Source organism: Patella vulgata, chromosome 7 (assembly GCF_932274485.2).
Source record: "Patella vulgata chromosome 7, xgPatVulg1.2, whole genome shotgun sequence".
NCBI classification, from domain to species: Eukaryota; Metazoa; Mollusca; class Gastropoda; family Patellidae; genus Patella; species Patella vulgata.
Genome location: NC_065885.2, coordinates 8,198,150 through 8,210,464, shown reverse-complemented (window position 1 = coordinate 8,210,464; position 12,315 = coordinate 8,198,150). Strand labels below are relative to the sequence as shown.

General features: G+C 36.7%; 1 protein-coding gene across 1 annotated transcript in view; it reads left to right on the top strand.

Annotated features, from left to right (window-relative positions):
* Positions 1 to 5,137: 5,137 nt before the first annotated feature.
* The window catches only part of LOC126828844 (uncharacterized), a 31,794-nt gene continuing 24,616 nt past the window's right edge, over positions 5,138 to 12,315 (top strand). Inside the window, exon 1 of the mRNA XM_050558856.1 lies at positions 5,138 to 5,234. The gene's annotated coding sequence lies outside the window, so the exon portion shown is untranslated. The remainder of the gene's footprint in view (positions 5,235 to 12,315) is intronic.

The window sequence follows — 12,315 nt, the reverse complement described above, 5'->3', positions numbered from 1 at the left end:
CCTATAGTTCACTGTATAGCGCGTGTCCGTTTTTATGAGCCCGGTGGAGTAGAGGGACGTTAAAACGCATTCATACATTCATTACAATTATTGTTTACAACTCTTGCCATGCTTTCAGAAAAGGCATCATTTCAGTTTTCATATCCTGGAATGTCTCTGTCGCCCCCCCCCCCCCTGCTAAAATATACAATCAATAAAATCAAGTATCTTTGGCCAATCTGATTAAAACACAGATCCTATTTCGTTTCGTTTTTTATAGTTCTAAATTTCGTTTTATTTGTCTTTATTACACTAGAATCTGGAAGAGTTGTTATATAACCCGCGTTCTTGATAGCGTAAGGGATTAGCCAATGAAACCAACTATTACGGCGACTTTCTTGGCGGGCGATGCAAGAACTGTGGGTAAACAACTAGAACCGTCAATGCTGATTGATTAACCAGTGTCTGGCGTCATAAGGTAAAAAAAAAACCGCTTGTGCGACGCCTGACACGACCTTCCAGTACAAACGGTCAGATCTTCATGTAGTGTAGGTCATCGAAAGTATAAAAAAAAAACGAAAAAGAAATATAGATCTGTATTTTAATCAGATTGGTCTTGGTGACACTTCTGAATAGCTTGCAGAGGGCGGGGAGAGAGGTGGGGGTTTTGGTAGCCCGGAGGTTATCTCCTATTTCCTAAAACTATGTCTACACTCTCGTTCCAGTTAACTACAAGCAGTAACGGGCGTTGTCCGCGGGGCACTCTCTATATGACGTGGTATTATTTCTATAACCTTCCATTTAGATATTACTTATTTCAATAATCTACCATTTAGATATTAATTATTTCAATAATCTACCATTTAGATATTAATTATTTCAATAATCTACCATTTAGATATTAATTATTTCAATAATCTACCGTTTAGATATTAATTATTTAGATATTAATTATTTCAATAATGTTTAGATATTAATTATTTAGATATTAATTATTTCAATAATCTACCGTTTAGATATTAATTATTTCAATAATCTACCGTTTAGATATTAATTATTTCAATAATCTACCGTTTAGATATTAATTATTTCAATAATCTAACATTTAGAAATTACTTATTTCAACGAACTACCGTTTAGAAATCACTTATTTCAATGATCTGCCATTTAGAATTTCCTGGACTGCATTTTTTTATACCATCCCCAAGTGGGAAGTAGGATTTTAACATAGATTTACATCCATTAAATCGAATTGCAAATGTTGGGGATTCTTTAACGTGAACGCCAGTGTGTACACCGAACCTCGGTTTCGTGCCATCCGAAGGACTAGTCATATGTCTTTGTCAAGGACAAAGCGCATCTACGCGGTAAAATTCCGATGAACTTTCTCAGTCAACACGGGAAGCGAACCCGAGACCTTCAGCGAGACAGCGTCTTACTCACTGAGCCACTGCGGCTCCCGAATAAGTGACAGACCATATATAATCTAAGGAAGACGATGTATACAACCGTTAGAGATTTACAACTTTTATTGGAAATTACCAGAGGCCTGTTTCACGAAATTTTAACTAAGATAAAATCCAAATTTTAGTAATTTGATTGGATAATATTAGATTGATTTTAGTGCTTAGCCAATCAAAATTGAAGTATCTACTAAAATTTGAATTTTATCTTTAGTTAAGATTTCGAGAAACAGAGTCCCTGGAAAGGACGCGGTTTACATCTCGTCCATTTATAAACAACTTGGGGGGTTGGGTGGCTGAATGGTTAGCGTGTGCGTGCTGTATCATAAAGCCTGTCATTGAGTCAAATAGCGTGGTTTCGATTCCCCGGTTGAACGTGACAAGGAGTAGGGTCGCCTGTCCAACCTCGTGGGTTTTCTCACGAGGTTTTCTCACATATGGTTTAATTTTATTTCAATAATTCGCTTGCGCGTAGGGGTCTTTAGCAGTGGAGGGAAACCGGAGGGCCCGGAGAAAACCCACGAGGTTGGACAGGCGACCCTAATCCTTGTCACGTACAACCGGGGATTCCGTATATCTGGGAGAACTGGAGGTAACTTTGCTAAAACACAGAGATTTAACACAACATATATTATAATATACGGTCCATACCAGATGTCTTATGTTTTACGTTTACTGATTTAATAATACTCAGATATACACGATTTTTACAGGAAATTTTAAGCAGGCAAACAAATGGAAAGACAAAAAAAAAAAAAAAAAAAAAAAAAACGTGACCATCAGACACCAAAATATCAAAATATAAAGTATTCGTTGAACTAGTTTCAAACGGAACTTTTCGTGCACACTTGGAAGCGAACTCATCAATAGCCCCATCAAAATTAACAGAACGTGACAAGCCATTTTCGATGCTTAAAATTGCCAGACCGAACGGATAATAAGCTTCTTCCGGACATTTAAGTGATGAGTAACGCTGTCAAAAAGTCAGCAATTGGCAAAAATATTGAAAAACATCGACATTTTTAGCGCCTAACGAAACGAAGCGAAAGTAAAAGTTTCTCTTTCAGTTTCGTTTTCAATAATCGGATATTAGTCAGTCTATATAATCGCATGCATGATCACTGGCGGCAGCGCGCGATACTGACCGCGCACCTGTAACAATATGATAGCGGTAACAATAACCATATTGTGATCTTTAACCAGTTATTTATTCTAAAATTGATAATCAAGATATTTTAGTAAGTTATGCTGGTTGTTTTGATACGTTAACTAATTAACATATTGGCCATTTAAACGCTTCTTTGTTATAAAACATATATCATATTTGTTGACCAAATTAGGCAAGAATCCCTGTCGATATCCAAGGTATGGTGCGTGTCCATTCCATATTTTGGAATGTAGCTGTTATCAGTCCATTACGTAAATCGGTTAGGGGTATGTACCTATAAAAGAGACAGCGGGGGTAGAATTTGGCAGAAATCAAACAGACCAGCTATAACAAGTCAGATAGTATTCTTGAGAACGTAAGAAAGACACATCAGTGGATCGAGTCCAAGAACACACCATCATTGTAGCGTTCTACAGACCTGGGGCCTGTTTCACGAAGTTTTAACTAAGATAAAATCCAAATTTTAGTAATTTGATTGGATAATATTACATTGATTTTAGTGCTTAGCCAATCAAAATTGAAGTATCTACTAAAATTTGAATTTTATCTTTAGTTAAAATTTCGTGAAACAGGGCCCAGTACTAGGCCCCGATTAGCTACGAGAACGTAGCTAAAAACGTTGCGATATACTGATGTGCTTGTTTTTAGCTACGATTGGGTGCCTTTGGTTCCAAGTGGCAAACTCAATTTCTTTTTATACTATTATGACGAATTAAACTTACAGAGGCCAGTGTAGTGACACAACTATCGCCTAACTCCAAATATTCGCGTTTAAATTATTGAAGCGTTGTTTTTATCCGACAGTACACTCGATTTTAAATACGATGATTTATACCCGTTTCAGGTAGGATTATGTGCTTAATTGTAGTTGGATGTGACAGAAATATTATAAATAACAATAATCAATCGTTGTTTTGATGACAAATATTGTCAATTTTACTTACTGAGGCCCGATGTGATTTGCGTTGAGCTTTGCTACGTGGAACTATATAGCACCATCTCTTATCTCGAAACACGGAGGGTTGAGAGATGAGGTTTGTTATCTAGGCCCCGATTACCTTCACAGTGACGATTGCCACAAACTGAATGGGGACTGGCCGTGGCCCGAGTGCGTGAAGGCCCGGGCAGGTGGTTTATAGTTTTAAATTCAACAATGTTTTCACTAGGTACCCAAATTCAAAAGTGTCACCGGTTTTCTTCTAATATACGATCACGGATGGCAAGCAATGGCATTCCAACTATCCCATCCGAATGACTAGACGGTGTTATTTGCTGGACCCTCTGTACTGCACCACGGACAAGGGGGAAACCACGCTGGTAAATTCCGGTGAAATTTCTCAGTCAACACCGGGATACATACACAGAACTTCTGGAAAATTAAAAAGGAGCAAGATTGATAACCGCATCACAGTAGACATATAGTCCTAGCCTAGACAGAATATACGGCCTGATCTCCTTACCCCATCCGCCATAATTACACCATGAATCTCAAGGCACCAAGGAAGGATTTAGGCGTCGGTCGTCATTCGGAAAAAAAAAAAAGAAAAAAAACACTTTTCACCGGTGGAGTGTTTTTTTTTCCCGCCAGGAATCCATACATATATTAAATTAAAATTTAAAAAAAGGGGGGGGGGTTAAATATATGCAATTAGAGAATCCGGAAAAGACACAAGTTTATGTGCAGTCAACTCTGTTCCTTGAGATCCATAAATGGCTCCATGATCTAAAGTCCAGGTTTAACGTCCACTCGACGCAAACTAGGGGTCATTTTGGGACTATCATATGGCTCAATTTTATGCGCGTAGGGGTCTTTAGCAGTGGGAAGAAACCGTGGACCCAGAGAAATCCCACGAGGTTGGACAGGCGACCCTACTCCTTGCCACGTACAACCTGGGAATCGAAACCACGTCAGTTAACTCAATGACAGCCCTTATCACACAGCGCGCACGCGCTAACAATTCGGCCATACAAACCCCCTGCAAGCGTTAGACTGCCCCCACCCTAAAAATATACCCCAAGTAAAAACACTCGCGATCAATCCTCTAGAATCTACTTTTACTTTTATGCAAATATTGTTAGAGAAATGAACCTATATATATATACAGGATATAGGATATAGCATAAATTATTCATGCGCTTTCATGTATAATAACCGACATTAAATACAATTGTTGGTTTTTATTTTAATGTTTAACAAGTATTTATTGATACAAAGCTAAAAAACATTGCGCGTAGTTGAACAGATGTTCGGTAGGCTAATCCGTTTACTGACTGAGACCGGAGTCTATGAACACGAATTGGTCTCCCAGAGAGCTAATACACCCAAGAACTAAATAAAAGGATATCCTTTGATTGAAATTAACGGATCAAGATTCGAGTTGATATCTAAAATTAGAAGAATATACGAGATACTATAAGGTATTATTACTTTTTAGTTTTTATTATTATCACATACGTGTCCTCTCTCTCATAGCTCGATACACAAGTCTATGCCTATACACACTGAGATAGGCTTTGATGGTTACTTGCTCCGGTCGGCGATCTCACTGCATTAAGAACAGCTACAAAAAAGTCATATTTCTACGGTTAGAAGAAGAATTACGAGGAACCACTACGCTCAAAAGGTGGGTCACAGTTCCAGGATCATAAATATATCAAAAAATCACCATGGAAAGGGTATGGTTAGCTTGTTATAATCAAATATGTTGAAATTTATTCTGACTACAGAATCGCCATATTTGATTGTATGGATAGGGTGTTACTATAAATAGATCCCATACAGCCAACCCGCTAGTTGTCGAGCAAGCTCATTAAACAAAGAAATAACTGAAAGGGAACCCAAATCATCGATTATTTGTTTGTTTTAACACATTTCCTTTGTCTTATTGTAATATATATCATACATTTATAAATAAATTGAAAGTAGAATGGCTTAAACACGTGATATATCGAGATTAAATACGTGATTTATTTAGAGAATGATCCTTGGTGTCGTATATAATGATACACATGTATAAGTAAATTTCATAATGCACCCACCCCATGTATACTCATAGACAAAACGTTTCCGTGTTGAAAGGAGAAATACAAGTGGACTGACAATAAAGGAACGAAATCTAGTTTTATTTTAATCTATTGACGAAAAATATAAAATCATGGGGTTTCTCTGGTTGTGGATTCCTACTCTCACTGCTCAAGACCCTTCTGCGCGAAAGTGACTTAATTGAAATAAGCTAACAACATTTGGTTCCAAAAGGAAATGAAATGGGGTTTAACGTCCTAAATTTCTGCTTCTATTGGGCTAATGAAGTCGGGCATTCGTCATACAGTGTGCTATGAGGGAAATTTTGCCCGAGCAGCGACACTATGGCCTACTCTTATATATCGAATTCCGACTGCTAAGGGGTCTTTTACGTGCACGTTAATGTATACACGGGTGGTTCCAAAAGGACCTAACTTGTGTCAAGTGGACGTTAAACTCAATTTTGTCTGTCTCTGTCCTATTGAAAAAATTATACTTCTCGGGTGGGACGTGATTTTCACGTTTAATTATTAATATGTTCTTTGTGTGGACTTGACTACGGTATTTGTTTAGGGATAGGGACTAGGGTAATGCCGGCAGAAATTTATGTCTGATCAAGTGTTAGATAATTGTCACCAACAATTTACATTAGGTCATGTTTTGGGTATTTATTTTAACATAAAATTAGAGAATTAGAAATTAGAGCGATCCGTGTAGTGATTGATCGTCTGTCAAGCAAAAAAAAAAAAATTAAAATGTCATGATTTGTAGACTAAAATAATCATATACATGTAGTTTCTTTTTTGTTTATTAAATATCTCATACTCGTAACCTTTGTCTAATTTTTAAAATTTATTGGAATAATCTAGTTCACAGCCTGGGCAACACCCAAAATTGCGATTAAAAACGCCCAGGCGTGACTCGGACATTTTGTTAATTCCAAATTTACTTGTATGAGGCAGCAATATCAATGTTCGGCGTATAATTCATAATTCATCTGGGTTTTTTTTAGATCAAAAATGTGTAGAATGTGTCGATATATTCATTGAAAAATCCATGTGATTTAGTTGCTGCATTGGCCAAAATTTTCTCTCTTGTGTAAGACAGTCGGGAAATCCCGATCAACTTTCCCTGTCAACACCGGGATTGAACATGGAACCTACCGGTTAGCAAGACCCTCGAATGATACATGTATATACAATGATGATCGATGGGCTTTCGATTTCCCGGCTGTACGTGACAAATAGTAGAGTCGCCCGTCCAGCCTCGTAGGTTTTTCCCGGGTCCTCCGGTTTCCTCCCACTGCTAAAGACCCCTACAGGCAAGCGAATTATTGAAATAAAATTTAACCATATGTTAGTCCCGAAATGACCTAGTTTGTGTCGAGTGGCCGTTAAATCCCATTTCTCTCTCTCTCCCCCTCTCTCTCTCTCTGATCGATTGAGGTACAATTTTATTATTTGAGTAGGCCTCTGTAGATGAGAGACATCAGGTTAGTCCGCCTTCGTTCCAGGTTGGCGTGGAAAAGTAAAACGTTAACCCTCATTTCATTTCAAAGCCATTCAACATTTTGTCCCGAAGCTAACAGGTCCTGTTACATTTCAACCCATTTAAACCCACTCGGCAAAGCTCGGCAGATTCCAGTACCCTAAATCTAGATGTAGGGTATTGGAATCTGCTGAGGTTGGCCGAGTGATTTAAACCATCAATCACAATTATTTTATTTCCGGGTACATAGACGGTTGACCAAGGATTTTTTGGGGTTACGATCAACCAAGAGCATAGTGGGCAATTTGTACTATAATGTTCATGGTGGACTAGCTGATCGAGTCTATGGGGAGCACGGGACATTTTTTCACGAACTGCTTTTCTTTAGCGTATATAATAAAAGTGTATACTAGATCACGGTCTAATGGCTATATAATGACGTCACTGACATGTATATATGTACATATCTATATACCAGACGTCAATACATGCATTCTGCACGTACACCACAGAACATGTAATAACGTGATCAGCGGTAAATTATCGCTTGGCCTCTACTATCACTGAGAGGGATGACACCAGGGTGGGGTAATTACCTCTGTGACGTCATAGGTACACTCTGATTAAAATATATATCAATATTTCGTTTCGTTTTTTTTATACTTTCGATGGCCTAGTTCAGACCCTAGTGTAGTAAAGACAAGTAAACCGAAATTTTGAACTATATAAAAACGAAACTAAATAGTCTGTGTTTTAATCAGATTTTTATAGGTACATCTTTTACAGAGATAAAAGGGGACTTTCGCATAACCTCGCATTACCGCTGTGAAATAGATCTGAGATTCTGTCACCTAAAAGCAATACAATACAATCCGTTACTAAATATAAATCGTACAGCAACCGTGTGACGTCATCGTGATACACGAAAGGAAGTACGCTGTTCATTTTATGTTTATTTTCGTAATTCCAAAATAATTGCGACGGATATATCCACTAACTAAATCATTTCTGCTGATTTCAGGGCATTTAAATTCATTAGAAGTGTTTGTAATATATATACAAAGATAACTATAACTGTATTTTACAAAATCGATAGGACTATATATATATATATATATATATTTTCCGGGAATAATGACGTCAAAGGGTATTTAACTTTCTATTTTAGTAGCAATTGTCGATTGGTGGCAAGGGCAGGTTCCCGAACTAATGTATTATGCACAAGGCTTGCGTTGTTATCCTGAAAAGGATTTAAATGACAAATTTGTTATTTTTTTTAAATGGCGATAAATTCTGAAGGCGTAATAAAACGTAGCCTACAGGCGTATTCCGACCTTCTGAACGGCACCCTTTTTTATAACTATTACAATTTGGCACCAGTCATTTAAATAGACGAAAGCTGTCCTAAAGTGTTATATGAACGAAATTGAGGGGGGAGGGGGGGATTTCTGTACTCCGGTTTAAAACTGCTTAATCTTTTTTTTAAATAAATTTTCAAATGGATGAAATGATTAAGCATGGGGCCCCTATGCTCAACCATATATGCTACAAATCGATGGTTTCGATTTCCCGGTTGTACATGACAAGGGGTATAGGTTCGCCTGGCCTGTCCAACCTCGTGGAATTTCTCCGGTTCCTCCTGTTTCCTTATATATGGCGATTTACGACGTCAGTAAACTCGATAGTACCGCTGACTTATGTTGTACCTGTATATGCATGTGTAAAATAGCTTCAGTTAACACCCGCTTTTTATATAAATCATAATTCTCAAAAATGCAATTTTCATTGGCTCTGTCTGTATAGCGCCATGTAACGCCGTATCCAACTCGACCATCCAGATGGCGTGTTGATAAATATCAATTAATATCAATTACGAACCGTATAGATTTAAATATAGTTGGTCAAGGCCCACCTTAAAAAGGGAATGGTCCAGTAGCATCTTTAATCCGTGGTTTTGGTTTGTAACCAAATTAATAATAACCGAGACCTAAAAAAAAAAATGAATAAAGTGACATAGGCCTGTTGGGTTGAAAAACAGAGGAATAGCCTACAATTTATAGAATCTGAGAGATTTATTAACTCGCGGGAAGCGAGTTTCTAGTTTTTGTTATTTTTCCTAATTGATAAAAGATTCCTATTTGTCAAAAATTATTTATTACGCTCACCGTAAATTAGCCTAGGCCTTTATGAACATGACAGGAGAAAAAGGTTGACCAAGGGAAGAGCAATAAAAAAATATATAAAAGAATTAAAAATAACAAAGTTTTGTCTGAGAGTCGAAAATCTACGTCGCAATGTTTTCCGATATTTTTTAGTCCGCGATCCACTGTCTTGGCGGGAATAGTTGGTTACGATTTCACACTTTGCAGTCGGGGTTTTGTTACGGTACTCTAACTTATTTATAAATAATGAACACTTTTCTCGAAATAAGCCTAAATGATAGATTGCTCCGTCATAAGTCAAACTCGCTTTATAGTTATTTAATGCAGACGGTATATATATTATTAATAATATTATCGTTCATTACGGTCATGATGCATTGGCCAACATTTGTAAGTTTTTCGCCATAAATGATTTTTAATCTCTTCATTCATTTGGTCGTTTCTCCTTGCCATTCACGTACAGCAGTGTTTCGTATCCAAGATGGCGTCAAAGCATTGAAAGAAGTAAATGAGCGACACGTTTTTCTCAGATTTATTGATATTCTGGTAACAATATAGAGTATTCGACACCATTAAAAGTTGAATTGTACATTTAAGTTTAACAATACGCCGTTAGGTTGTGTAATTCGATTGTTGCTAAGATTTTAGAATTGTAAAAGTGGGGCTATTTATTACTTAGCCTGAACGATAGATGGCTGGGAGACGCGAGTGGCGATGTGGTAGTGGCGATGTGTTTTGTTTTACAAACAATGGATTCTCATAGTCCAATCGTGAAACGCATTGAGGATTTGGTTTTTTTTAATTTTTGATGTTAGAATTCTGAATGAATAATATATTATTTAGATTATTGATTTTTACTTATCACAATCTATTTAGTTTTAAAATAGAATTTAATACTCTGTCATACTCATTGTAGACAATACATGGTGAATAGATACAGCCAGGTTTTATCACATGGCTGAAAATGGTTTAGTAGAAATCTCAATTTGTTTTAGTGTTAATGCGAAAGCTTTCTTTTAACTCTGCACAAGATGACTGATCAGTAAGTTCATGTGCAAGTTATAGGTCTAAGTCAGTACATGTGACATCACATGCGGCCTTGATAATAGTAGCAGCCATATTTACTACTGATCCCCACCTGGAAATGGCTCCACACTACTGATGTTTTTCGTCTTGCCTCCAGCCACATACATTTAGAAGTGGACTTTTCTAAGGACTTCCTTTGCACATGTTTGTTATCATTTGATGTTTTCTTAATGGAATGTTAGAAGATACATTATGGAAGATTAGATAAAAAGCTGGCAGTTCTCACTATAATAGTTAAAAACTAGATAATGTAAAGGCAATATGCTGAAAATTGTTTCACTCTTAAGCCAAGAAAACCTTATTTTAAAAAATAACTGTAGCCTTGATTATCATTGTTACCGCTATCACGATAATTAACAAAGTCTCGATAGTCCATTTTTGCGTTTAATCATCAACAGACGTTGAACAGCAGATCGGATTCAAATCCAAATACAAGACAATCGGATACATAAGATGGCATCGAGAGTTAATTATGGTCTTTTCATATTAATTATGGTCTTTTCATGTTAATTAATGTCTAATTAATAATTTAGAAAACATTTCAGGCCTAAAGTAAGACCTGCAATAGGCAGATTTAGCTCTTGCATAATGTTTGAATAGTCAATTTGAGTAAACTACATTTTGGTGTCAAGTTAGTCTTAAAAAAATCCATTGACAAGTCAGTCAGTGACTTTAACTGTTGACATTTTCAACTAAAATGCAATTATTATAGAATTGATTATTTTTGGGACAGGGGGGTGCTCATATACAGTCTTTCATGTTTAAGGTGAGCTTTCGATCCTGATCCTCTCGACGCACCGCGACTTACCTTCGCGGGAGTTCATTTAAGACTCCTGCAAATTAGCTAAATCAGTAATTTGCTCTCCGAAATATTGAGATTAATAAACTACTTGTAGTTTTTGTTTATTTCTAAACTGCATACATTCGAGCTGTAAGATACCATGATGATAATTCTGATGCTACCATACTTACCAAACATATTCACCAAATAATAAAGCATAAATACAATTTGGCACTCCTTAATTCAAGAAAATGTAGAATTACTCTTGCTATATAATTAAGAAGAGTTTTTTTACGGGAGCTTTTATCTCATTTTTGAAATTGGCAGGAGCTTTGTATGACTTCCGCACAATTTTATAAACGTGAAGGACTGCATATATAGTCTAGATCGTAAAGGTCTGTCATTACCTGTAATTGTGTAATAACTCATGATCAGAGTTATCCAGAACATTATTTTCTTTTATCCTAAATCATAGTTTATTAATAGACCTGGGTGGTCATGTAGTTAAAGTAGCTAAGTCTCTAACTCAATATCACCCAAAATCTTTGACGTTGAAAACACGAATTATTTGTCAATTTAAATCAACATTGGTGTTGTGATCTTACCAGGAAAAGATAGGTTTCTGATATCCAATATTTATGATAAAATAAACATTTTACCATTGCTACACGAATTGTGTACCATAATGTGTTTCAGCGCCATTTGTTATAAGGGACTCGAAAAACGAGGCTAGGCATATTTCACAAGTCAGGTCAAACGGTGACGGCATATTCTTATCTGGAGAGCATGTGCAATAAATACTATCGATGTAGACTGGTTGAGACTTCTGACGTATTTCGTCGAACATAACTGATTAGAAATTATACTAAAAACAGAAACGATCGAATGTAAATCAGGTTATATACAGTCATATTACATTATTATATGCGTTGCGACCCTCTTGTGTCAATTTCTAGGTTCCAAATATTAGCGATTTAGTTCCTTTAACGCATGTGTTTTCATTAAGTCATTGTGTCAAATAGCATGGTATTGATCCCAAGCTACATATCAATTGGTAGTGTCTTTCTTGGCTTCCTCCTACTGCTAAATAGTAGCTTCTGTGGCTCAGTGAGTAGGATGTTGGCTCACTTATCTGGAGAACCCCTTATTCGATCCCTGCATTCGCC